This window comes from Hipposideros armiger, unplaced genomic scaffold (assembly GCF_001890085.2).
Source record: "Hipposideros armiger isolate ML-2016 unplaced genomic scaffold, ASM189008v1 scaffold_863, whole genome shotgun sequence".
Classification (NCBI taxonomy): domain Eukaryota; kingdom Metazoa; phylum Chordata; class Mammalia; order Chiroptera; family Hipposideridae; genus Hipposideros; species Hipposideros armiger.
Window position 1 is genome coordinate 219,899 of NW_017732213.1, and position 26,587 is coordinate 246,485.

General features: G+C 48.6%; 1 protein-coding gene across 4 annotated transcripts in view; it reads right to left on the reverse strand.

Annotated features, from left to right (window-relative positions):
- ZHX2 (zinc fingers and homeoboxes 2) overlaps nt 1-26,587 on the reverse strand; it is a 148,387-nt gene that overhangs the window by 72,271 nt on the left and 49,529 nt on the right. For 2 of the 4 annotated variants that reach the window (XM_019629692.1, XM_019629693.1), the window contains exon 2: nt 7,525-7,595. The gene's annotated coding sequence lies outside the window, so the exon portion shown is untranslated. Of the gene's footprint in view, nt 1-7,380; nt 7,495-7,524; nt 7,596-8,057; nt 8,182-26,587 lie in introns of those variants that run through there. The other 2 variants (XM_019629694.1, XM_019629695.1) reach the window with 2 other exon arrangements.

Genomic DNA, 26,587 nt, shown 5'->3' on the forward strand with positions numbered 1-26,587 from the left:
GTGGGTGGGGGTGGGGGGATGACAGGGATGCTCAAATAGTCTGGTGCTGCCCAAATTGCAGCATATTAATCAAGTACTGGGTGCTATTTAATGAGCTTCCCTGTGTGCCTCCCTATAGCAATGATTTGGAGGACCCAGAGGCTTGGGGTTCACTTTGGCTGTCACTATCAATGGTGTGGGCTCTCTTGAGTTCCTGGTGTTGTGTTGGATGGAAGGATGGATGGATGGATGGATGGATGGATGAATGGATGGATGGATGGATGGGTCCCGGAATCAAAATTTTAGATGTTCACATCAGAGCTGTTTCTGACAGCTCTTCCATTTTTCATATTCCCCTTTTACGGTGGAAAGAAATTTTGCCAGAGCATTGGGGAAAAGAGATCAGGAAAGTAACTGAGAGGGGAGGTGTGGCCAAAGCTTTCTTTGCCTGAAAGGAGAACTAAGTGCCACAATAGGGAGGCAAAGTAGGAGACTGCAGAGTCAGACATCCTGGGTTCAAGTTCCAGCTCCAGCTCCTCTCATGGTGTAATCACGAGCCAGTGACCTGCTCCCCCAAGCTGCTTCTGTTTCCCTACATGACAAAGGGTTGATACGTGTGAGGACCTCAGAGGGCTACTGAGGGGATGGAGGAGATGACATCCTTACCACAGTGCTTGCCCAGAGTGACTGCTCAATGAATTCCACTCACCACCTGTACTACTTCCGGCAGAGCTACTGCTGCTCCCAGCACAGCAGCCATCACTACTGCTATGAAAGCCACCAGTGAGGGAAGGCCCCACTGCGCTTTCATGGACTAAAGGTCTAACTGGGCCCTGAGCAGCCAATGCAGGGTCCAAGCCCAGGTCTGGGACTCTCCTGCGGTTGGCAAACTCTTTCTGAGGTTGGCAAACGCTTCCTGTAAAGGGCCAGATAGGAAATATTTTAGGCTTGGTGGGTCGCATACAGTCTCTGTCACATATTATTCTTTGCTCCTTTTTAAAAAATGGAAAACCATTCTTAGCACACAGGCTGCTCAGACAAAAGCATTCTTGGCTGGTCCCTGCTATCTGGCTTAAAAGGAGGTCGAGGGGAAAAAGGAAAGCAAAGTACAAGAAGATGTATATATGGGCATTTGGCCCACTCAGAGTGGGTTGAAGCTACACATAAAAAAGAAAACCTTGGGTTCAGGAATTTTAAAGCAATCCTGAGAAAAAAGAACAAAGCTGGAGGTATCATACTCCCCAGTTTCAGACTACACTACAAAGCTACAGAAATCAAAACAGTATGGCACTGGAGAAAAACAGACACGCAGACTGATGGAACAGAACTGAGGGCCTAATTTAGTTAAAAAAAAACAAATTAAAAAATGGGCAGGGGACCTGAATAGCCATTTTTCCAAAGAGGACATACTTCTGTAAGCCAAAAGGCACATAAAAAGACGTTCAACATCACTAATTATTAGGGAAATGCAAATCAAAAGCCCCATGAGATATTGTCTCACACTTGTTAGAATGGCTATTATCAAAAAGACAAGAAATAATTGTTGGAGAGGATGTGGAGAAAAGGGAACCCTCAAACACTGTTAGTGGGAATGTAAATTGGTGCAGCCACTATGGAAAACAGTATGGGGGCATCTCTAAAAATTAAGAACAGAATTACCATACAATCCAGCAACTTGTCTTCTGGGTATTTATACAAAGGACATGAAAACACTAATTTAAAATGATGTATGCACCCCTATGCTCATATCAGCATTATTTACAATAGCCAAGATATGGAAACAACTTAAGTGTTCCCTGATAGATGAATGGATAGAGATTGTTGTTGTGTTGGTGTGTTAGAATGTGTGTGTGTGTGTGTGTGTGTGTGTGTATGTGTGTGCGCACACATGCGCGTATGTGTATACAGGGACACAAACTGTATGATTTCACTCATATGTGGAATATAAAACAAAAAAGAAACAAACAAAAACAAACCCATAGATCTGGACACCAGAATGGTGGTTACCAGAGCGGAAGTGGGGTGGGTAAGGATAGAGTGGTTAAAGAGTGTCAAATATATGGTGACAGATGGAAACTAGACTTTTCATAGTGAGCACGCTATAGTATATAGATACCGAATAGTAATGTTGTACACCTGAGACTTATATAACATTATTAGCCAATATTACCTCAATAAAAAAAATCAAAATAAAACCAGCCCTGGTGATTCACTGTAGCCTTGTAATATTCATTTTATGGTCAAGGAAGGGGGGCATAGGGAAGTGGGGTGACCTGGCCAAGGTCACACTGCTAGTAAGGGACAGAGTTGGGACATGAACTTTGTTACCACCCCATCAGCCTCCACTACTGTCAGAAAGAATCTGTTTTCTATTATTCTCAGACTCCTCACATCCTCCATCTGCTGACCTCCCCGGTAAGATAGACTTTGGGGGTCTGGCAGATCTACTGTTACTACATTTGTGATCTTGGAAATGACTAACTTATCATGCCTCAGTTTCCTCAGTGGTAAAGTGAGGATATCTGCTATACCCCGCTCTGGGTAGTTACGAGAATGAAGTGAGTTAAAGGACTTAGCAAGTGGCCTTGGACACCGTAAGTGCTGAATAAACGTTAGAACCAATGATATTGTCACACGCACTATGACCGGCAGAATAACAGTCCCCCAAAGATGCCCAGGCCCTAATCCCCAGAATCTGTGAACGAATTATTTTGAATGATAAAGAGGAATTAAGGCTGCAGATGGAATGAAGGTTGCTAATCAGCTGATCTTAAAATAAAGAGATTATCATGGATTATCTGGGTAGGCACAACTTAGTCAACAGAGTCCATTAAAGATGGAAGAGAGAGGCAGGAAAGCCAGTGTCAGAATGATGAGGACTGAAAAAAACGTCACTGGCCTTTGCTGGCTTTGAAGATAGAAGAGGCCACGAGCTGAGGCTTTCAGGAGGCCTTGAGAAGCTGGACATTCAAGGAAACGGATTTCCCTTCGAGTCTACAGAAAGGTAAGTGTCTCATCGACCCCTTGATTTTAGCTCAGTGAGACCCATCTCAGACTTCTGACCTCCAGAACTGCTAGGGAAATAAATACGTGTGGTTGAAGACACTAAGTAATTTGTTAAAGCAGCCATAGGAAATGAATAGGAAACGAAGTAGTACACTTGACCCTTGAACAACATGGGTTGGAACCGCACGGGTCTACTTAGAAGTGGATTCCTTCTGATAAATGCTGGTACCTTAACCTTTCTCCTGAAGATTCTCAGGGACAAAGGCTGAAAGAAGAGTCCTTTTCAAACTTCTTACCCATTTTTTTAAACAAGTAAAGATCATCATTTGGGCATGCTCACATTCAAATTCACTTGGTATCAATTTGCCATTCGACCCCCTTGGCTGACCTGACTGTCCTTCAAACCCGTGGAATTCGGGCTGGACACTTGCTGAGTTAAAGGGAAGATGTGGACGTGGTCTAGTCACCACGTGGTCCGGTGCCCTCTAGAGAAACGTGCAAGCAAGCATTCGTGCGGATGCGGGTCAGGACCCTCACAGCATCAGCCACTCCACCCAGAAGACCAAGAGGAGAAGAACTCAAGTTGAAGGTTTAAGTGCACCTTTCCCAAGGAAGAATCATCAGGAATAAAAAGGAAGAGCCTCTGAAATATTACACTAACAGGAGTCATTTGAAAAGTATGACACTATTTAAAAAAAACCTCTCTGGAACATTTTCTTGAACATACTGCAAGAAGAAAACTATGCTGTCAGGGTGAATATAGATGGAAAGTGGTACAGGGGGAGAAGAAATAGCACTTTGGACCATCTTTTATGAGCAAGATCCCCTGCTAGGTCTCTTCCACATTTTATCTCATTTACCTTCCTGACGAGCCCTGTGGGGTGTATTGTTTCCCCACGTTACAGATCTGGAAACTCAGGGGAACTTAGTGCTGGACTATTTTGTCTCATCTGCATATAATTCTGGAAAAACAGCTTATTCCCAGCTAGTGCAGCCAAGTCTAATTCAAATTCTCTGGCAATTGGAAACAGGAGAAGCAAAGCTGCCCATAGAATGATTTTTCTACTTCAAAAAACACCCTGATTGTGTCAAGAGTTTCGGCAGTATCCATCCTAAGCACACAGAGTTAAGTGTTCTAGACCTACGGGTCAAGCACACCTAGTCATACGGTCAGACCTGCTAGGCTCAGATTACCGTGGCCCCTACATCGGTCAGTTAGCTAGTTGGGCTGAGCCGACTCCGTGTACTGAAGGTAATAAAGCTGACCTGCATGCAGAAAACCCTCAGATTAAGGCTTTTCACTCACTTGGGTTGGTCCTAAAGTGGCCCAGATTAATGAGGTTTCGCAGTGCTTTGCCTCTCTGACGTAAGACATTGCTGCTGACATAAAACCAGGAAGTGCGAAGGCACAAAGGGATCTTAGCAATCACTTTGTCTAGGGATGCCAAAAAGTGGCATGTATGCTACAGCCCTCCTTCCTGCCTCCTTAACAGACATCACTAGTCCATTTCAGCACACGATTTCTTGGATATTCGTCAGGATCCTTCTCAACACAGTGCTCCTGGCAGCCATGACCAGTGGATCAGAGTTGGCAGAAGATGAAATCGCTTTGCCATTCCTGGCCTAGCCCAATCACCTCACCTGAATAGAGGTGGAGCCAGCTAAATGACTGACGGAGCCAGCAATTGGAACCTCTGAATGCCTTTCTTTTGAGGGGTAAGGGAAGTACCCCCTTACCCCTGTCCCCTTCCCACTGAAGGCAGAAGTGAAGGTGGGGTCACCTGGCAGATGTTAGGGTGTACACAGGGAAAAGGATCTTGACACGAGTGACATTTTTAAAGACCCTATAGGCACAGGGGATGTGCTTATGCCATAAATGATTTTGGCTTACACAGGATCATAAGATAGTAGGATCATAGGATCCTATTATCCATTTAGAATCATGGAGTGATGGGCAGGGGCAGAAGAGGCAGGCCCTTGAGTAAACCCATTCTATAGTCCCAGGTCCACTAAAGCGAGAAATGTGACCCTGATAAATGTTCCAGGCAAATGCATTTTTTATTTGAAATATGCTGCAAGTCCTGGTGTGGTAGGTGGTGCACTTGACAACGTGAAGCATTGTTCTGAGAATCTGTCTTCCAGCCAAGGAGACAGCCAGGCCTCACTGGGAAAGAAAGAGGGATCTGACATTGACTGTGAGGCTCGAGATTACAAGACTCAAGCTTGAGTCTTAAATGATTTTTCCATCTGTATCAACAGAATCTTTCTTTTGTACCAGTGCGTTTCAAATTCTCAAGACCATTTCTGCAAGGGAAGGAGGCTAGCACTGGAAGAAAGGGAGGTCTTGAGAAGACAAACCACTCTCCATGAGCCTCCCCCCGCACCCCCCGCTGAGCTGCCCTTGTCTTTGGTCCAGTGGCAGGACCACGATGGACCATCAGAAGGACAGCAGAAAAACGGAGCTGCCCTTGAGGGCATTCTCACATCTCCATTGTAGAGAGTGGGCTCAGGAGGAGCAATTGCTTCCCCCGTCCTCTCCCTGCAGGTAAGCCAGGGCTTCTGACTCCCTGCCCAGTGCTCTGTCCCATGACCCACACTGTTATTTCCTGTCTCAACATTAAACTTTCACCTGAGGGTCATGTCCCACATCTAGAACAAGAAAATGGGCTCATAGTAAGCGCTTGCCACGTACTGCAGCAAGGCCAAGCAGCATGGCATCAATTAATTCACCAAATGCTCACAGCCAAACCGACGTCGTATGACCATTATCCCCATTTTACAGACGGGGGCACGGAAGCACAGAGAGGTCGGCAATTTGCCTAAGGCCCCACAGTTAGGGGAAGAGGCAGGGTTTGAACCTGGGCAGTCTGACTTCTGGGGCCCTGCTCGTAACACAGACAATGCCTCCCTGAGCTGCCTTCTCGCGACTTCCCCTTTCAGTCATTCGACAGTCACTTACTGAGCACCTACTCTGTGCCAGGTCCTGTGAATCAAGGACACAGCCCCTGTCTTCAAAGCCCCACTCCTGCTTGGAGATTTGCCAAGGAAGCACCAAGTCACGGTTCGAATGCACCGTTTAGCCCTCCCCTCCCCCCACCACCCTCCTCAGCACTCAGGACTCAGCTGAAAGTACAACCTATGCACAGTGACTGTCAAACTCAGGTCTCATTCAGCCTGCCAGTTTCTTAAAGAAAAACACCGTCTCTGGCCTCCCATGGCATCCTGCCCTCAGGAGCCCTTGGTAAATATTTACTGTTGCCACTGAGTGAGGCCCAAGGGAGGAAGACCCAGTCACAAGGTACAAAGGGAGACGGGTGCTCATTATTCAGACCCTCCCATTGGCCATGCGTGTCCCTCCAGTTCCCGAGCTGGGTTTGGGGTGCAAGTCTTCTCACACTTAAGAGACCCAGGTCTCAGTGACTTGAATTTGTGGTACTGGTCCTGCCAAAGGGTCCCACCTCTGTTGGAGAGGCTGCATCCACTGTTCTCCCACAGCTTGAGGGTTTGGGGGGTCCTGCCACAGCATTCCCCAATGCCTTTTTCTTAGTCTGTGTGGTCTGGATCCTGGACCAAATCTCTTGATGGGGTGACTATCTGGTAAATCTTTTGGGGGTCTTGGTAAAAGCGAGCTGCCTGGAGCCTCTGATCTAAACCCCTGTCATGCTTGGAGAGTTGCCCACCCCATCACATACATCAGGTGTTTGGGGTCGCACCTGTGACACATACAGCTGTCTGGCGTCAGCTCAGGGACAGCTGGCCAATGGACAGCACGTCTTAGGAGAGACCCGAGGGTCACCTCGTCGAGCAGCTTCCAAACAGCTTCATAGGAGAACCTTGTCACATAAAACAGGCTGAGAGCGTGTGTGCTGCGTGAGCTCAGCGGCTTCCTGGTTGGCTCTCCCTGAACCCTCTCCCTCACGCTCCTGCCCCTCAGGGTTTCCAGGTGATCATGGAACAGAGTCTGTAAAAATACTGCCCTACTCAAAACTGTACCCCCCTTCAATGTTTCCCATCGATGTTTCTCCAACCTGTGCTAGAATTCTGCCAGTGACAGGGAACTCACTACTTACACTAGATGCCTATTTCACTGTTGCAAACCTCTTTCGTTGGGAATTTTTTTCTCAGGTTGTCAATAGCTAGCCACCTTCCTTCCATCTGTGACAGCCCTTTAAACAGACTGGCGTGAAGCAGGTAGTTCCCTCTCTGTCCTAAGAATGTCTCCTAACCCTGGGGAGACGGTCCCTGAAAACAGCTCCATGCACATGCCCTCTGGATGGTGAGTCTGAGCTGCTGTGGCCTTTGTGCAGAGGCCAGAGGATAGCCCAGTCACCTGGAGGCTCGGTTTGCCTCTGGGGAGGGACTGGAAGGGACCCCGGAATTCCAAGGGGCTCACACCTGGATTCTCTGTACCGTGCCGTTTCCAGGTGCATCTGGGGGAAAACTGTTTCAGAACCGCTCCTGCTGCTCCCATTCACCTCCTTTCCTTTCGTGACATCCAAACGAGGCCCCGAGACCGCCGCCGGACGTGACGTCACTCACCTGTCCTGTATCGCTCACATCCTGGGAATCTTTTCACACTTCGACTCCGACAGCAGTCAGTGCGTCGAGACCTACAAAGAAGAGACATTCAATATTAAAAGCAGGGCAGAGCAACTGGGTGTCCAACTCTTTTTTTATGGCAGGACGGCGGCACTGGGCGGTGGGGGAGGTTGGGATGGGAGACTGGGAGAAGAAAGGGAAAGGAAATGGTAAGGATAGAGCTGCTCATTAAGCCAACCTCAAAATCTCTGGGCTTTGTGGCAATTCTGAAAGTGAAAAAAAAAAAAAGACCCTCACCCTAGGTGAGTCAGCAGCTGGTTAATAAGCAAGCCTTTTGAGAAGAGCAAAACTACCAGAGGACCGGCCGAGTGGCTCAGTTGGTTAAGAGCTTGCTCAAGAGTTTGAGCTCTGAGCAACAGCGGTTTGAGTCCCGGCCCGAGCTGAGCAGCCGCTGAGCTGCCAACAGATGGCAGGATGGCTCAGCTAAAAAAACCCCAAAAAACAAAAAACAAAAAAAACAAAAACAAAACTACCAGAGATCGGGGTGGGTGGAAAGGCGATCTTGAACCTCACTTGGAGCCTTCTCCAATCTCTGGTGTCTCTCCCTAGCTGCGGCAGGTCCTTTGTGGTCCCATCTTGATGAGGGTGTGTGCAGGCCTTAAAACAAAAGCCTCCAATGTGAATGTATATCCTGGGAGGCTCTTGCCAAGTGAACCCTGAATCCCAAACCCCGTGTGCTTTGAAAATTCCCCAGGAGAGCTGCAGCCGGAGGAACAAGGCATGTGCCAGGCTGGGAGGACGAGGTCTCAACATGGCAAGTTGAGGCCTGAGCTCTAGAGGTTTCCGCTGCAGCGGCAGAGGCCCACCTGCCGTGCACGTGTGCACGTGGTGGAACTGCGTGCTCATGAGCTGCCCAGCCTGTCGCCTTGAGAGCAAAACTTGTTTTTTCTTGTTTCCCTAAGAATTCGGAGTGAGCAGAAGTTTCTCAATGCATCTATCAGTACTCTCAAAGGAGAACACCTTCATGCAATAGTTTCTGTTGACGGAGTACGTACCATGAGCCAAGCACGCTGTACCTGATCTATATGTTTGCTGTGCAGGGGTGAATTCACGTCACCTGGGAGCTTGCTGGAAAGGCAGGTTCTCAGGTCCCACCCAGCCCTGTGGAATCAGAACCTGCTTTTTAACAAGCTCCTCAGGTGACTCCTGAGCGCACTGAAGTCTGCCAAATGCTAATTTATAATCCTCTTAATCATAGAAGGATATCAGTCAGTCAGCCAGTCAGGAAATCGTAGCCCATTCTCCAGGTGAGGAAATAGACTTACAGAAGCCAGAACTTGGCCATTGTGGTTTTAGAGACAGTAAGTGGTAGAGATCATCCAAACGCATGTTCACATGATTCCCAAGCTGGCGTCCCTTCGACTGCACTATTTTGGGAAAGTAAAATGAAAGGGTGAAGGGGCAGGCAGAGCCAGCCTGGGGGGAGTGGGCCAGGGAAAGGCAGTTGGCCAGGGGTGGGCGGATGACCTCAGGCCCGGGAGAGGGAGAGACCTGGGCTTCTGGAGAGCTCTCAGAGAGGGAGGCATTAGCTATCAGAGGCAGGGTTCCCCTCCTCCTCACTTTCATCAAGGGCCCGCAAAATTTCCGGGTCAGAAGTTCTGGGCCTCTTTCCTGCAGTGAAATCTAAGCTTCTGCACTTACTCCCAGTGATTAACTTATCTTGGTTCCAGGGAGTTTAGCTCTCTTGCCCACTGCCCTTAGAACTCACCATCCACTAGGAGAAGGTACCCTAGGAGACACGCGGCCCTGACTACTCCAGGCAATGGCTTGACAACACTCTACAAAACCCTTTATGGTTTACGAAGAGCTTCTCAGCTAATCTGCTCCTTAAAAGCACTTGGGGGTTGTCACTAGTGCTATTTTGCAGTTGAGGAAACTGAGGCACAGAGAGGTTAATTGGTTTTCCTGAGGTCGCACAGGTTTGGGGCAGGCTAGAGTTAAGGTCCTCTGACTCCAAGGTCAGAGGTGTGAGCTCAGGTGTTCCTGATGAAGAAAGAAATCACATCATAGGTGGATGATGCTCTCGCTTAGTGTCACCAGCTCCACATGGACTTGCTCTACATTCTGACAGAATGAGTTTACTGAACAGGTTCATGGACCAAGAGGAAAACAGTCCACAGTCCACATAGGGAGTGTGACTGGTACCTTTCTCCATGTCAACTGGCCAGCTGGCATTCCTAGTTTATCAGTTAGTCATGGAGTACATTATACATCATTTGTTCTACTGTACTTGCAGATTAGTGCATATAAGGTATATGGGGGAATGATGTCAATAAAATGAGAAGGTTGAATTGGTTCATAGGCAAATGTTCCCACCATATTAAAGCGTGGCACCACCAAGAGGCAGCAGCTGGATGCAAAGTACCCAACACGAGAGTGCAGCAAGCCACAGAGGCCTCCTCGCTGTGCAGACGCCCACTAGCTCCACCCTTCCGCTTTTGGTGGGTGGAGCTGAGAACGCCTGGTTGCTGGGTTCTCCGGGATCTTTGCACAAAGGCCATGGGCGACCCCGCGGATCCCGGTACATTCGGGCAAAGGCTGCATGCAACCTGCTCTTCCAACTCAGCAGCTTCAACCCTGCTCTAGCCCCTCCATCAAGTCCCCCCTTTTGGTTTTTAAGATAGAGCCCTATAGTTTACTCAGGTCCTGAAGTTACTGTTTGTTTGTTTGTTTGTTTTTAATTCAAAATTCAGCATGCCCTTTGAACTGTGCCAGTACCATCAGTAGGATTGTGCTTCACTGCAGAGTTGCATGAATCGTGAGGGTTCTGCTGCACCCCAACGGTTTTGACTTTTTCAGAATCTAATGTTTTATATCATTTTATAGCAGAAATGCTTACATAATAGAAATGGCATTATAGGTACTAATAGCTATACATAACAAATGTATAATATAGTTATTAAATATTGAACATGTCAATATCAAATATTGAATATTATATTAAATATTCTATTAACAACCATTTATTGAGTACCCATGTGTAGCCTGCTTCTGTGCTAAGCACCAAATAGACATAAATAAATAAGACCCAGTCCCTACCCTTATGAGTTAGGAAACTCATGATATAAAAAAAAGAGAAAGATAAATAATAGACTGAGTGTGAGAAAAAACAATGTATCCAGAGGGGATACAAGGTGGGAGCTGCTAAGAGATGTTTCATTTGTCTCAGGATAAAGGCCACACTCCTTAACCTGGGGCCTCCGAGGTCCTGAGAGGGCTGGCCCTGCACATCTGTCCTAGGCTCACCTTGCCCCACCGTGTTCTGGGCTCCCTATCTGCTACGCTTCTAGAACCTACTGTGTTCTGTGCAGCCACATGGCTATGCAGCCTTAGTTCCTTTCTCTTCAATGCTCTGTCCTCCTAATTAATCCTGACTCACCCTGTAGGACTGAGGGAGGTAACACATACAAAGTGCTTAGGATCATGTAAGCAGGTTATGTTCACTGCCATTATTATCGATAATACTTATTCTCTTCAACTGACTAGGTGCTGCTTCTTGAGCACAGAGAAGTAGAGTGACTTGGCCAGGGTTGCACAGTGAATTAGCCTCCGAGCTGGGGAGTCTCATTGAAACGGTTCTGTTCCCCCATTTATCCTCGCACCCAGCACTGCACCATCACCCTTGATCCTAACCAACATGGGGAAAAGAGTACTGGTCTTAGAGGCAGGACGTCTGAGTGTGGCCCTGGTTCTCTCTCACACTTCTTCTGTGCCATCATGCCCATCACTTTCCTCCTTGGGACCTTGGTGTCCCCGTCAGCCAAGGGGGCTCTAAGGAGAACCTGCCTCCTTGGGCTGCGTGAGAGACCCGATGACATGGTGCCCAGCACAGTTAACACGTGGAAAATGGCAGCTCTCGTTACGAGCATCACACATGAATTAAAGGGCTTTTCAGTGACCTTTCAGCTCTAAATGTGCACACGTTTCCAGTCTTTCTGTCTCAGGACTCCTTTCACCAGCAAGTGCTGGTCCTATGGGGCAAAATCCCAACAAGGAAATATCTGCCGGTAGGATTTTCCCATCTGGCCTAGTTTAAGTCTATCAAATTGCTAAACACCTGAAGGGGGAAAGAAAGGGGAGGTACTTGAATCATCTGTAGAAGAAGAAAAACACCCTCCCCTGGGGTCCACTCCCTCTAAGGCAGTTTATTCCATTCCATTTTTGCTCAGCAAACATTTAGCAGATGAGTAAGAAACGCCAGGTCTAGTAAACATGTCATTATGTCCTGAGGTGATAGCCTCAGATTGATGACAGGGCGAGCAATCATGGAGTTCAGCAGAAGGAGTGACAAGCTCTGGCTCCAGACTGTATGCAGGAGAGGAAGGTCAAGTTAAAAGAAGGTGGAAAGCTACAAGCCACTTCTGGGGAGCCCATCTTTCTGCAAGCCAGAAGTTCCATCCTCAGTTGCCTGTCTTTGCTCCAGAAAATGTTTCACCTTAGTCACCACCAACAAATAGCCTTTAATTCCAAAGAACATCACTAGCGAATGCTGAATGTAATGGCCACCCCTTCCTGAGGGCTCGCTCTATGCCAGGCACTGAGCTGGGCCCTCATGTCTTATCTCTCCTTCCCACAGCAACTCCGAGGAGCAGGTATTCATATACCCATTTCACAGATGGCAAACTTGAATCTTAGAGTGATCAAATAAATTGCCCAGCGTCACAAGAGAATAGAAAGTCCAGCACTGGGATTTAAACTCTGGCCTGACTGAATAGTCTTTCCATTTTTCCATGACACTGCCTCTGAAACTCTGACTTCATGACTGGAGCTGCTAGTAAATTGGGCCATCTCTCCCACCAACCCCAACCTACTCTTCCACTGAGATCCCCCCAACTGTACGGAGGAAGCGGAGTTCATAACCTCCGGGAATGCGGCTGCCACTCGACGTCTTGAACAAGAACACCGAATTCGACTCTAGAATTGATCTGTATTTGTTTCCAAATATTTCCCCCTCAAGATTGTCAAGCACAATCAACACTCTGGAAGATCCGCCCAGCCTCTTCTGTAAGGGGCGCTGACTAGGGGCCGGGTGCGGGGGAGACAAAGGCTTCAACGACATTCGTGTGCTAACCGAAGCACACACAGTGGTGGCAAGATCACCAGGAGAGGCACACCAGGATACAGCAGATGGAGAGTGGGGAGACTTGAGAGGTCATCAGCAGCGAACCAAGGAAAGATGGAAGGGGGAACCGAGAAAGCCAGAGGAGGGTGTGTACGGGAACCACGGTGGCAGGGGGCATGGTAGTCACCAGACGATGGAAGCTGGCCAGAGAGAGAGCAAGGGCTAGATCTTCCAGGAACTTGCAGGCCCTACAAGAAGTTGGGTCTTTGCCTGGGAGCGACGGGAAGTCACCAAAGAGTTGGAATCTCAGGGTCTGCAGTTCCCAGTGCACAGTGGTCCTCAAAAGTATTTGTTGAACAGTTGGTGAAATCCCTCCATTACCCTGGGTCTCCTTCGTGTCCCCCAGCAATCTGAGGAGCAATGCCCGGGCCCCCCGCCACCTTTACGAAGGGCAACCACAGGGCAATCTGATTTGTGTAGGGAAAAATTCTCCCTGGGCACCTGGCCTGAGCCACCGTCAAGCCTCGGGGAACCCTGGCTCCAGCATGGCTGCTGGCAGATGTGCGCAGATGAATACACCTTTGATTACAGCTCACGTTTCGGAGGGAAAGACACAGCTCCCTGGAGATCGGGAATCTATGAAAATGAGCCCTTGCAAAGGAGACGTAAGTGAGCTGGAAACACAAGCTCTCTGGGCAAGCAGTGGTTTCTTTCTTGAAAATAAACAACAGCAAAGGGAGGATCAACCTGGATGAGAGTCAGGTTTTTCATAATCTCCAATGGGCAGGACTCAAAGGCAAGTGGCAGAAGGTGGCTGAAGGGTCTGGTCCGCGAGAAGGTTATACCTGGTTAGGAGAAGCAGACATGACGATCTCCAAGAATGAGAGTGTCTGTCTGCCTCCTTGGTGGGAAGCTCAGATCCTACGCAGCTTCCAGGGACATTAATTTATCGCTGATTTCTTTACCACAGGGAGACTGGAAGACCCAGTTTAGAACATGGTTTCTACCGTTCAAGGGCTTTGTGATCTTAGGCAAAATATTTTATCTCCTCTGAGCCTTAGTTTTGTCATCCATGAAATGGGGTATGATGGGGATTAGATAATATTATCAAAGAAGGATGCTGGGGTTTGACTCTGAGTGGATATAATTATCCCATTTCCTCCACACTCCCTTTTGAACTTGGGACATATCCCCTCCCACTCATGATTATCTGGTACATACTAGGTACTTAATAAAATAAATGCTGTTTCTGCTTCCCTTCCTTTACACGTCTCTTATTTCTGACCATGTTTAGCACAAATCTCGGTATCCAGGAGGTGCTTAATAATAAACTCATGTAAATTGGACCCTCCCAGTGGAACACAGTAGCTGTGAGTACAGAAGGAAAAGGCAGCTAGCTGTGTTTTCTCTCTATTACATCCTGTTTCGAACCCTTTATTAAATGTCTGCAGCATTACTTGCCTTCAGGGTCAAAATAAAATTTCCAGAGGTTTCCACTTTGCACTCATAAATGATTCTCGCTAAACTCTTTTTCTCTTAAAAAAAATTTTTTTTTATGTGTGTGTGACAGCAGAAATGTACTGACTCATAGCTGGAAAAAAACTCTCTCTCCCTAACACATTCCAAATTTGTCAAGTCACATGAATTGAGTAAGACCGCTGAATGTGGCTGTTGGTCCCAGGCTGGCTAGCAGTTACACCAGCAACTCGGGTCTCCATCTCTCCCTTCCCCACCCTGTTTTGAGCAAGAGTGTGTGTGTGGTGGTGGGGGGGATGGGGGGAAATAATCAATTGGTCAGCAAACCTTAATCAAGTTTAAATAAAAGAAAACCAATGAAAGCAACAACTTAAAGCCAAACTTGATTCCTCAAAGGGGGTGACACATTTAAAAAAAAATCACATAAAAATTTGCATGTAGGATTGCCAAAATTGCACAATCACATTTATTGGCTCAAGTCTATCCTGGGCACCATGTCAAGCACATTACATGCATGGCTCATTTAATCTTCACACCCACTATGTTAGGTGATTATGATTATCCTCATTTTACAAGGGGGGAAACTGAGGCACAAAAGTGTTAAGTAACTTGCCCAAGGTCCCACAGTGTGCAGATGGCGGAGCTAAGATTCAACCCAGTGTATTTCTAGAACTGATGTTCTTACACACCTGACCATTCATTCTGAAAGGAGAGAATCCTTTTGCATAAAAGAAAGAAAACTCCATTCATTCCACAAACATCTCTCCCACACTTGGAATACAAAGACCACACCAAATGTCGAAGGGGAGGCTGGCGGTAGGCATGAGCAACATGGGGGCAATTGATTACTACTGTCTGTGAGTTTGAAATTGCATAGAGGAGCTATGATGGATGCACAGATAGTTAGAATAAAAGGAAGTGAAAATGCCAACGGCAGGATTATAAAGTGACACGGATGGGGTGGGCTTGGTAAGGTGAGGATGACTCTGGCTGGGGTGATCTGGAAGGGCTTCCTGGTGGAGGCGCCATTTAAAATGGATTGAAGGATGTAGGGCTCAGACAGGAAGTGGCTGGAGGAGGTGCTGCCTGCTTAACATCAGTGAGTACCCATAGATGGCCGATGGCCCTGGGAGGTCCCCTCTTGGTTCTGATTTGGGACCCACCCACTCCAGGTGGGAACACCATCCTTGGGGTAGGTGAACCTGCATGTCTGGCAGGTGAGGAGCACAGGCGGAGGGGAAAGAGGCGCGATCAGGGGTTAGAAGATGGGGGAGAGGAGGCAGGACATTGGAGCAAGGGTGTAGTGTGCAGATCTGGCCAGAGCAGGGGTTCCAGTTCTGCCTTCGACTGGGTTGGCTCTGAGCAAACCCCGTGCTCTTGGGCCTTGGTCTCTCCTATTTATAGGGAGGAAAATAAACAAGCACCCAGAACCAGCTGGGCGGAACCTTGGAGAGCTCCCAATGTACCCCCATCACTTTGCAGATGGGAGCACCAAGGGCCAGAGAAGCTGTATTATGAAAGTCCTATGATTTGAAACCAAGTGTGTGGGATGAGGATTATTGGGTCCCGTCTCCCAATCTAGCTGCTTTTCCTACATTCAGGGGAGCATGCTGACCTTCGTCAGAAGGCCAGGAAGTTCCAGGCACGCTACAGGAGGGGAAACAGACCCCAAACATGTCCATTGGCATCAGGCTCCCACTCTTCCGGGGACCCCGGAAGCCTCGGTCATAGACCCTGAGAGATGCAACTCAAGGGCCGCCCCCCCAGCACGCTCCCCTCTCCCAACTGAGGCTGCCACCTGTCCTCAGAAAGCCCCCTCGCCCTCCACTCAGGAAATTTCCAGGAAACCAAGACCATGACTGCGGCCATGGTTCTCCCTGACAAGTACGTCTGGTTGTGACTCACGCCGCTGGATTTCCGCCCAGGGCCTTACATCTTGAGTGGGGAGCACATTCTCTCACACTGACAACCTGCCCACCCCGCCGTGACAATAGAGGCTGCTGGTGCCCTTGTCAGCTAACGCTGAGGTCCTCCAAGCGGTGTCTTGGGCCTCCTGGCCTGACAGTTCTCTCAGAACTGGCCTGGCCAGGGCAGTCTTCAGGCGCCCCTCAGATACCAGGCTCTTCAACCAAACTCCCCCCTCTCCCTGGGACGCTCCCGTCCTTCCCCACACAACGTCCTCCACCCTCGTCCAGCTCCTACAGTCCTTCCCGACCACGGCGGACCTCACTGAGCTGCTCTCCTCGGAAAGCCTGGTTCAGCTGGGCACTATACCCTGGAGGACTGCATGGATGTCCCCACAAGGCTGGTGGACCCCAAGGGTGGGGCCACGTGCAATGACAAACACACAATCACAATGACTAGGTATTCACAACGCGTACCGGCACGGAGTGTGTCCACCTTCAGGCCTGTGCACTTCCTGCTCCCCGCCTAGCACACTCTGTCCGGAGCCTTTGTATGGTTGTCGGCTTCCTGTCAAGGTCACCTCCCCAGTGAGCACTTTCCTCCCCTGCTACCTTCTATTTTACCACCTATTTTACTTCCTTAAAGGAAATAAAAGCCCATGTCCTATTCTTGAATTATCAACTTGTTATCTGATGACATATTTACTTGTTTATTATCTGGCTCTTCCAGGAAGAATGAGAACAAGGGGTTTGCTCCGTCTTGCTCACCACCGGATCCCAGCTCCCAGCATAGTGCCCAGCACGGAGTATATGCTCCATAAATGTTCCTGGTACGCAGTCATGAGTGCTGCCAGGCACTGTGGATGTGCATTAATCTCACTTAACCCTCACAGAAACCCTGTGTGGCTGGTGTCATTGCCGCCGTTTCACAGCGAGGAATCTGAGGCCCAGAGAAGTTGAGTAGGTTGTCTAAGGCCATGTGGTGAGTAAGTGGCTGAGTTCAGTACCAGCCTTGAATCTGTCTTATATGAAAGCCCACGCTTTTGACCACTGGACTGGACTGCTGGCCTTCAGTGTTTCTAGAATCCCCAGAGTAGGGACACAGGAAACACCTGTGGATAGAATGATCTGGAATGCCATGTGTCATAGACTGAGTGTCTGTCACCCACACCCCCAAATTCAGATGTTGAAGCTATAACCCGCCGTGTGACTGTATTTGGTGATGGTCCTCTAAGGGAGGTTAAATGAGGTCATAACAATGGGACCCTGATTCTACAGAATTAGCATTCTTATAACACCAGACACTAGAGTTCTCTTTCTCTCTCTCTCTCTCTCTCTCTCTCTCTCCCCTCCCGCACACACTGAGGAAGGGCCATGGGAAGACACATCAAGAAGGTGGCTGTATGCAAGCAAAGAAGAGAGTCCTCACTAGAAACAGAATTGGTTGGAACCTTGATCTTGAACTTCCAGCCTTCCGTTCCATGAGAAAATCGATTTCTGTAGTTTAAGCCACCCAGTCTCTGGTATTTTGTTATGGCGGCCTGAGCTCACTAATATATCATGTCTATGGAAGCCTAACTACCAGGTCTAGGAAGGTGAGTTCTTTCCTCCCTTCCTCCCTCTCTCCCTCCCTCCCTTCTCCCGCATTTAAGTGCTGACAATGTAGAGAAGCACAGAATCCTGAGGAGCTCTCAGGAGTCTCCAACTAGTGGCCCATGGTTCAAATACCAGCCATAAAGTTGTTCTGTTAGGCTGGCATCATGTTTTAAAAAACAACGAGGAATGCAAATGCCCTTAGGCGAGGCACACATGCTGCAGTCCTTCGGCACACAGCGCAGCTCCCCGCTGTCCTCGGGTCCTCAGGCTGTGCTAGGTGCCAGTGACACTGTGTGAGCTGTGCTGCAATGGAGAGTGGTACCCAGTGCTCTGGGGCAGAGTCACAGCGGGGCCGGAGAACATGGGAAATGGTGACTCAGAGGAGGCTGCGTGGAGGAGGTGGCTTTGGCCTGGTCCATGAAGGATGGGAGGAAATCATCAGTCAGCAGGGGGAGGCAGTGTGCATTCCAAGAAGGGGAGCAGTGGGGCAAGGTCCAGAGGTGTGAGCAGGGTGGAGGGGGCAGCGCGTGGTTGAGTGTGGCTGGAGTGAAGGAGGTGGGGCTAGTATGTGGGCTGGAGGGGCAGGTGCAGAGGGCACATGGGGCCCTGTGCACCGCGCCAAGGAGTTTGGACATTGCCCTGTCCAGGCGTCATGACCAGGAGTCCCAGAAGGCTTTAACCAGGGAGGGGACACCAGGAAATCTGTGTTAACACATGTGGATGCTGAGTTACTACTTTCTAGCTGTGTGACCGTAGGCACTGTTGGCTCGGGGTTGTGTGGCTTCAGGCATCTCATCTGTAAAATGGGCATCTTAGTTAACGGTATATATTTAAAGGGGTGCTGTGGGGATTAGAAGGAAATAAAACATAAAAAGCCCCTAGCACCGTTCCAGGCACATGAAGGCACCCGATAAATATATCATGATGGGTATTTATTACAATATAGTGGTGACAACAGTGTGAGGTGGCTGGGGGCACTCAAAGGCTATGTTTGCTAAGATCACTGCAGTGAAGTAAGAAAAACCCTGAAGAAGGACCCAGGAAATACTTGCAGGAGGAGATAAGTGTGACCGTAAGATCAGCCTTCTCAACCTCTGTTTCCTCATCTATAAAATGGGACTCTCCCTGCCTGTCCACACGGGGTTTCTGTGTGAGTTAAATGAGAAAAGAGATGTGAGGATGCTTTGAAGTTAAGAAACACCAGGCGACCATAAGGGTTTCATTTTCCTTTTCCCACATAGAAAGGAGAGATGTCCTGCAGGCTCTTAAGTCTATCTGCAAACCATCGAGGCAAGAAAAGTAACAAACGACGGGACAGCAAGACGCAAGCAAAACTTGAGAGAAAGGAAGCCCGCATCTTGGACCTTTCCTCTGGTCACCTGGGCTCAGCCTGGCTTCATCTGTCATCTACATTTTTGCATTCCGGCTAACGACTCAAAAGTACGCCCAGATTCTCAGCCTCCAAAGCACACAGCTTTCAAATTGCAAAATAGGATTGAACACACGCCACCTCACCCTTGATAGACGAAGCTGAGAGTCGCAGAAGAGCGCTGGTTAAAACCCGTCCTCAGGAGACAGATGGCCTGAGTTCATATCCTGCCTCTGCTGGGTGACTTGGGCCAAGTTACTTAACATCTCTGTGTCTCTGTGACTGGGATTAAGTGGGGTGGATAAGAGTACTGATTCCCCAGAGTGGCTTGGGGAATTAAGTGAGTTAATAAGTATAAAGCACTTGTAATGTGCCTCGGACCTAGCAAGACTCAGGAGATAAGAGTTACTACTATTTTTTCAGGCCATAGGGTACGTGAACAATAGAGTTGGGAATCTGTCTTTTGATTCAATCTCGTGCTGTTTGCAGGGCCCCACACTATGATATTTGAGTCTAATCAATACGCCATGTTTAGTAAAGGCAGAGGCATGGACTGACCTGTTTTTGGAATAAAGGACACATTCATGCAGCCCATGCATCCCATTTCTGGAACATTCCAGGCCACCCAAGCCTGACAGTAACTACTGAACAGAGCAACGATGCTTCGTAGACACCTTTCCTACCCTCTCACATTGTAACCATCCAGGAAGGCAGCAAAACTAGCTCTCAAAATTTTAAAAATTTAACAGGAAGGAGACCCTAATCAATTTGGAGCAATCTGCTTTAGATGTCACGGGTATGGCGACTGTACTTTCACGTATCACATATTTCCATCTCTAAAGGTCTTTCACCTAGAGTCTTTCATTTCTGCTGCATGACACACGGTGACTCAGAAAGTGGGTTCTGGAGTGAGACCAGCTGGTTCAGATCCCACTGCTACCACTTGCTAGTTGGGTAGTCGGGCGACATTTATTACTGTCTCTGCGCCCCGACAAATGAGGATATGACAACACCGACATCGTGGGTTGTTGGGAGATCTGAGGTAACACATACAAAGCCAGAGCCCGCCCATACGCATTCCCTCATCCAGGAAATGTTTAGCCTGTGCCTAAGACGTGCCAGGTGCTGCCACCAAAACAAAGCCCCTCCCTTCATTGAGTTGAGTGTGATGGGGAAAGCAGACAATTCCACAAGCAAACACGCACGCCACATCCAGGAGCAGTATGTGCTTTGAAGAAAAATCAGGAGTAGCGGATGGATATTTTAGAGGTGCTAGTTTAGCTGTGACCCGATGGGGGTCAGGGGAGGCCTCTTTGACGGAGTGTCTTCTAAGCAGAACCTGAATGAAATGAGGGAGAAAACCACAGACAGCCAGGGAAAGAGTGTTCTAGGCTGAGCCAAAAGGCCAGGTGGCAGCAGGGACCGTGATCAGGTGGGGTCTTGTGGGTACCACAGGGACTTTCGCTTTTGCTTTGAGTGAGACGGAGGAACCAGTGGAGGGCTTGGGGAAGGGGAATGACAGAACCTGACCTATGTTTTGAAAGAGTAGCTGTGAGGAGAGCAGACAGTCGTGGGCTGTGTGAAGTGGAGGGAGGGGTGGTGGGTAAGAGATGACGCGGAGAGGATGGCCAACAGCTACTGCAACGGTCCATATGAGATGGCAGCGGTGGCAAGACGCAGCAGCACCCAAGTGGCCTCTCATGCACGTGCTATATATATAATTCCAGAGGTGCCACTGACATCCACCGAAATGGGAAGGGCGCCCCCTGGAAGCATGCAATATGACCAGATGGCAGTGGTCAAGTGGGGATATTATTTTAATGGCAGAGCAGACAGGAAACCAGGATTAATGAAAGGACACAGTAAACAGATGACTGTTTACTGAGATGATGAAGACTGAGCATCAAGAGTTAGTTTTACATGTGTTAAGTTTGGGAAGCCACTTCACCAAAGTTAGCTATGATGATCATGACGGTGATTATGAAATGATGGCGAGTGAGGCTTATGACAAGAGCAAACGTTGAGTGTTTGTGTGTGGTGGGCCGTGCTCGAAGGACTCTAGACAGAATCTCCACGATGCGGGAGGCATTATTATCATCCTCATTTGATAGACAAGTGTAGTGGGTTGAATTGCGCTCCACGCCCAGCCCATAAGGCCATGTCCTACTCCCCAGAGCCTGTGAACGTGACCGTATTGGGAAAGAGTCTTCGCAGATGTGAGGATCTCAAGATGACATCATCCTGGCTAATCCAGACGGGCCCTCCATCCAACAGCAAGTGTCCTCATAAATGACACCCAGAGGAGACACACACAGACAGAAAGAAGGTGACATGGAGACGGAGGCAGAGATTGGAGTGATGCAGCCACAAGGCATGCCAACAGCTTCTAGAAGCTGGAAGAAGCAAGGAAGGATTTTCTAGAGCCTTCGAAGGGAGCAGGGCTCTACTGACACTTGATTTTGGACTTCTGGCCTCCAGAACTGTGAGAGACTAAATTTGTGTTGTTTTAAGCCACCACGTTTGTGGTCGTTTGGCATGGCAACTACAGGAAACAAATATAAACAACGAAAACCAGGCATGGAGAGGTGAAGTAACTTGCCCAAAGTCACACAGCACGGGAGCTGCAGAGCTGGGGATGTCTGGCTCCACAGCGGCTCACTCAGCAGGTATTGTTTGTTAATCCTGCGTCTCCAGTAAGGAAATGACCACCAGAGCCAGAAGGATACACCAAGGAACCGAGCTGGTGAATGGCCCCACCAGGTTTCCTCAGCCTGCAGCAGGGAGGCCGGATGCCTTCCCCACTCTCAACCCCCACCTCCTCTCCACTTGGAAAAACCCAGAAAAGCCTTTGTCTGCCACTCGGATGCCTCTTGGCAGCCGCCCCGTGGACCCAGCGCTTTGAGAGCAATTCTATCCAACCTGCTGTCCACATGCAAATGGCCACAGAGAGACCCTGGCCGGGTAGTCACCCCGGTAAACAGATTTCAGTGGCACCTCAGGATTCATAACAATCACTCAGGAACCACGTATGGTCTGGATTTCAAAACCACCTCCTCTTTTCGTGACACTGAAAATCTCTTGGCTCCCACCAACCCTGGCCACGAGGACTGAGAAGGGAGGAGAGCCGGGGGCAGGGCGTGTCGGCTGCTCCTGAGCCTCTGCCAGCGGCTAAAACTGGTCTCTGAAGAAACAGAGATTGTCCACTTCCTCTCCCTCCGATGCCCAGGAAAATATTTTACTGGATAAAAAAAACAAAAATTGGGAATCCAGGGAAAACATCCTGCCCCCCATCCCCCCATCACCCCCCCACCCCCGGCCCGCCTTGTCAAATCATCATTTTCACAGAGAACGACAGTGGGGACCTTTGAACAAACAGCCTGTGAATAGAGTCCATGCCTCTTCCCACACAAACCCATGCGCTTGGGACACTTAATGAGGAAAGGTCAGTTAATTTGGGGGGCGGGGGTGGGAATTGGGGCAGTGGGAGGTGTTCTACTTGTGAAGAATAAAATAATTAAATTCAGGTCAGTGGAGGGAGCCACTGGGCTGAAAGAATTTTGGGGCCAGTGACGGAAGGCAGGAGGCGAAGGAATGAGGGTTAGGCGGCTTCAAAAGCAGGGATTGTCTCTCTGGAGGGTGGGGGTGGTGTGTGGGCCTCTGGGGGCCGCGGCTGGCTCAGCAGCCCCCTCCCTTTGACGGGCACACACAAACGCAAACACGACAACGCACGCTTTGTCTCGCACAAACACATTTGGGCTATGAGATCATGAGGTCTTACTCATCCACTCACTCACTTGGTCGTTCCTCAAAATGTATTTTGAGGACACATGTTAATCACACTCACGGAACCGACCCAGTCAAAAGCAGACTTTTTACATTTAGCTCGGTGATGCGGCCCTTGCCCGTGACATGTCTGAAGCCCTCCTTGGCAGCTGTCTTCAGTCAGGTTAGGAGGCAAAGAGTAAACCCGGGCACGTTATTGTATAATCACCCGTTATTCTGACCGCCCATCCTCTCCCAGCTGTATTGCTAAGGTTTCGTCACATTCCTGGTTCCACAGGTGTGACTGGTGGGGTCGCCTGCAAAGATTTGCCAGCACCAAGGATAAGACGGTGGTGTGGGAGGATGTTCTTGGGGTCTCAGAGGTGCTGAGCATGACGCCACCTTTGGAATAAGAGGTGAGCGTCCCAAGGGGATGACTCGGTGAGCACACTACCCACAGCCAAGGTGGGTTCCGGGGATTATGAGGTTTATTATTCTTTAGAAGTCAGTTGTATCATGTCACAGCCCCCGCTCTGGGCTTGGCACTGGGCCAAGCACATGGGGGGTGGAGAGTCACAAGGTGCAAGACAAGGTTTCCGTCTCCATCCACTCAATGGCGGAGCCAAAACTCACATGCACGGAGTCACCTGGGATGGATGACTTCATGTGCCCATTTGTGAGGCCTCGGGGGACTGTGCTGCAGAAACCCATGAGAGAAAGGCACCGGGAGGGGGCGGGAGGGTAAGGGAAGCAGGTGGTGAAAATGGGGCCTGAACCCTGCTTCAAAGAATGGGGAGTACTGTAAGGTGATGGGCAGAGGGCAGGCACCTGGGGCCCCTGAGGCAGGAGGCCAGGAGGACAGCCATCCTGGATGGTGTGCTCAACCCACCTCAGGGGGAAGGTGGGCTTGCAACGGAGAGGTGTGGAGACTGCGGGCTGGGAAGGGAGAGGTGGGAAAGCTCACGTGGGGGAAGGAGACTGTCACAGGGACCCAGTCCTGGCAGGATCCACCCCCCGCGTCCCCCCCTCCAACCCCATATCACCTTGAAACATAGAATTCTTTTGAGTGGCATCCAAGAATACCACAAAATAGTACACAACTCAGAGTGGATTCCACTGCTGAATGTGTACATCACAGCCTCACCGTGCCTCAGTTTCTCTATCTAGGAACTAATCATAAAAACAACAGCTGACATTCATGCGCTAAGCCCTGTTCTGAGTACCTTAACTCTTTCAATTTAATAATGCTATTAATATCATAATTTTACACGTTCTTAGCGACTACATTCTTTGGCCTCTCAAATACAGATGCTCCTCAACTTACAATGGGGTTGCGTCCCGATAAATCCATCTTGAGTTGAAAATATCATGAGCTGAAAATGCATTTAATATACCTAACCTACCAAACATCATAGCTAAGCCTGGCCTACCTTAACTGTGCTCAGAACACTTACATTAGCCTGCAGTTGGCCAAAATCACCTAACACAAGGAATATACTGTAGGGTATCGATTATTTGCTCTCGTGATCGCATGGCTGGCTGGGATTGTGGCTGACCACCGCTGCCCAGCATCATGAAAGAGTATCCTACCTCTCACATCGCTAGCCTGGGAAAAGATCAAAAGTCAAAATTCGAAGTACAGTTTCTACTGAATGAGTATCGCTTTCGCACCTTCATAAAGTGGAAAAACCCTAAATTGTGAAGCTTCGTGAGTTGGGGACCATCTGTAGAGATTCCCCTGAGGCTAAAATCAAATAACATATATAAAAGAGGTCTTTTAATTAAATGGCACTCTACTAAAGCTTAGTATTGTTGTTGATGTTATTATAATTTCTCCAGGCTTCATCTACTCAGGAGCCGCCACAGAGAGTAAAGGTTATTTAAGGCCTGAGTACAACATTAAAAGAAAAAAGAGAAAGAGAGAGAGAGAGAAAAAAAAAAGAATCACTTTCAAACATTAGCAAAGGAAAGATCCCATGGAGATTGGCAAAAGAAAAGGTTACCCAAAGCCTGAAACATTAGAAGGTAGGACATCGGGGCTTTTTGTTTGTTTCTTGTACCGGGCCCAGTGCTCTGAGAAGCGGTCATTAATGGCTCCCTGGTTCCCTGGTGGCAGAAGGAACACAGTGCCTTGCCAGGGGCGGCATTCTTTACAGACAGTCTGCCTGGGGCCGGGCCTGAGCTCCCCTCAGCTCACTGAAAGCATTTATTCAAAGCCCAGGAGCAAGTGAGTACGACCTGCTCTTTGCCATCAGAGGGCTGAGTGTTTGGGGGAAATATATCCTCCTTCCAAAAATAAATGCAAATAAATCTCTTGATTTCCGCCCCCCCCCCCATCGCCTCTGCAGACTTCCCCACCATCAGCTACCCAGCAACCCCCTGGGAGGTTGGGAACCATCTCCATCAATACCCCCATCCAATCCACCGTAAGGCCATCTTGTGACCTCCGTTATCTCTACACGCATCCACTTCTTTTTATCTCATGATTGCTACATCATCTCTGAACTTCCACAGCCACCTCCCAAGGGGCCCTTGGTTCTTCCTCCTTCAACGGAGAGATCTAGAAATGTAGATAAGAGCACAACATTCTCCTACTTAAACCTTCAAAGGCTTCCCACTGAACTCAGAGCAATCCAAATTCCTTTACCAAGTCCTACAAGGCTTGTGTGACGTGGCTTCTGCCTGTCTTTCCCACTCGGCACCACCCCCCACCCCGCGCCCAAACCACCCAAGATGATTTCCTGGCCTGTGGAATGGGAAGAATATTATCTGCCTTCCAGGCTGGCTGTGAGGCCACCAGGGGTGGGGATATATAGAAGTGATTTGTAAAGTGGAAAGCACAGCATATTGTAATCTGTATCCCATGTATAATTGGGCTTTTGAGTTTTTACTCCTGTTTTCATGGTTTCCAGTTCCACATATTGGTACCTTTTATAGTCTGCTATTTTATATCCTTTTCAGACATCAGGATATTTAAAGGCACAAGGCAGTATTGAAAACCACCGTGACAGCATCTCAGTATCCCAAAGATAACAGCCCAGCTATGGTGTGCTTAAAACTTGCACAATATTTGTTCTTCCCTGGGTAGAAAACCAGAATTTTAACTATGCCATCAGATTGCTAAAGGTCTAGTGAGATCTCATTTAAATGATAAACCAGTTAATTCCCTTACAAAAATGTGATCTTAGTATTTCTCCAACATTTCCATAGTGGCAGATAACGTTTGTTAAGCCCCTACTTTGTGCCAGTTCCAGTATTAAGTAAGCACTTTTTATGCTTTCCCTTTGTTAATCCTCACCACAATATTAAGCAGTATTATTAGCATCCAGATGATGAAGCCAAAGTTCAGAGAGGTTAAGTAACTTACTCAAGGTCACACAGCTAATGAGAAATAGAGTTCCAATCCTCTGTTTTAATAGCCCTTGTTCTTTGGTTCGACCCTATGTGTGTTTGGGGGCAGGGGAACCAGGAATGTGTGTATCTGTAGGAGGGGGATAAGGATAAAAGGGGGATAGGGGCTTAAGCAAGCTCCACAGATGCAAGGGAGTTTGAGCAGTAGGCTTTCTTTAACTTTAAGCTTCACTCCTTCAAGTCTACGTTCTCACTTGCAAAGCTGCAAAATACCCAATAGCTTTCCCCATAATCGGTGCAAAAGAGTGTACTTCTCTCATTGCTTTTTTTCTGTTTAACCCAAAAAATGTGTGTGTGTGTGTGTGTGTGTGTGTGTGTGTGTGTGTGTGTGTGTGAGAGAGAGAGAGAGAGAGAGAGAGAGAGAGAGAGAGCATTCTGTCACCAAGTGTTCCATTTCAGAAGTTGATGAAGGTGCTCTGGCCA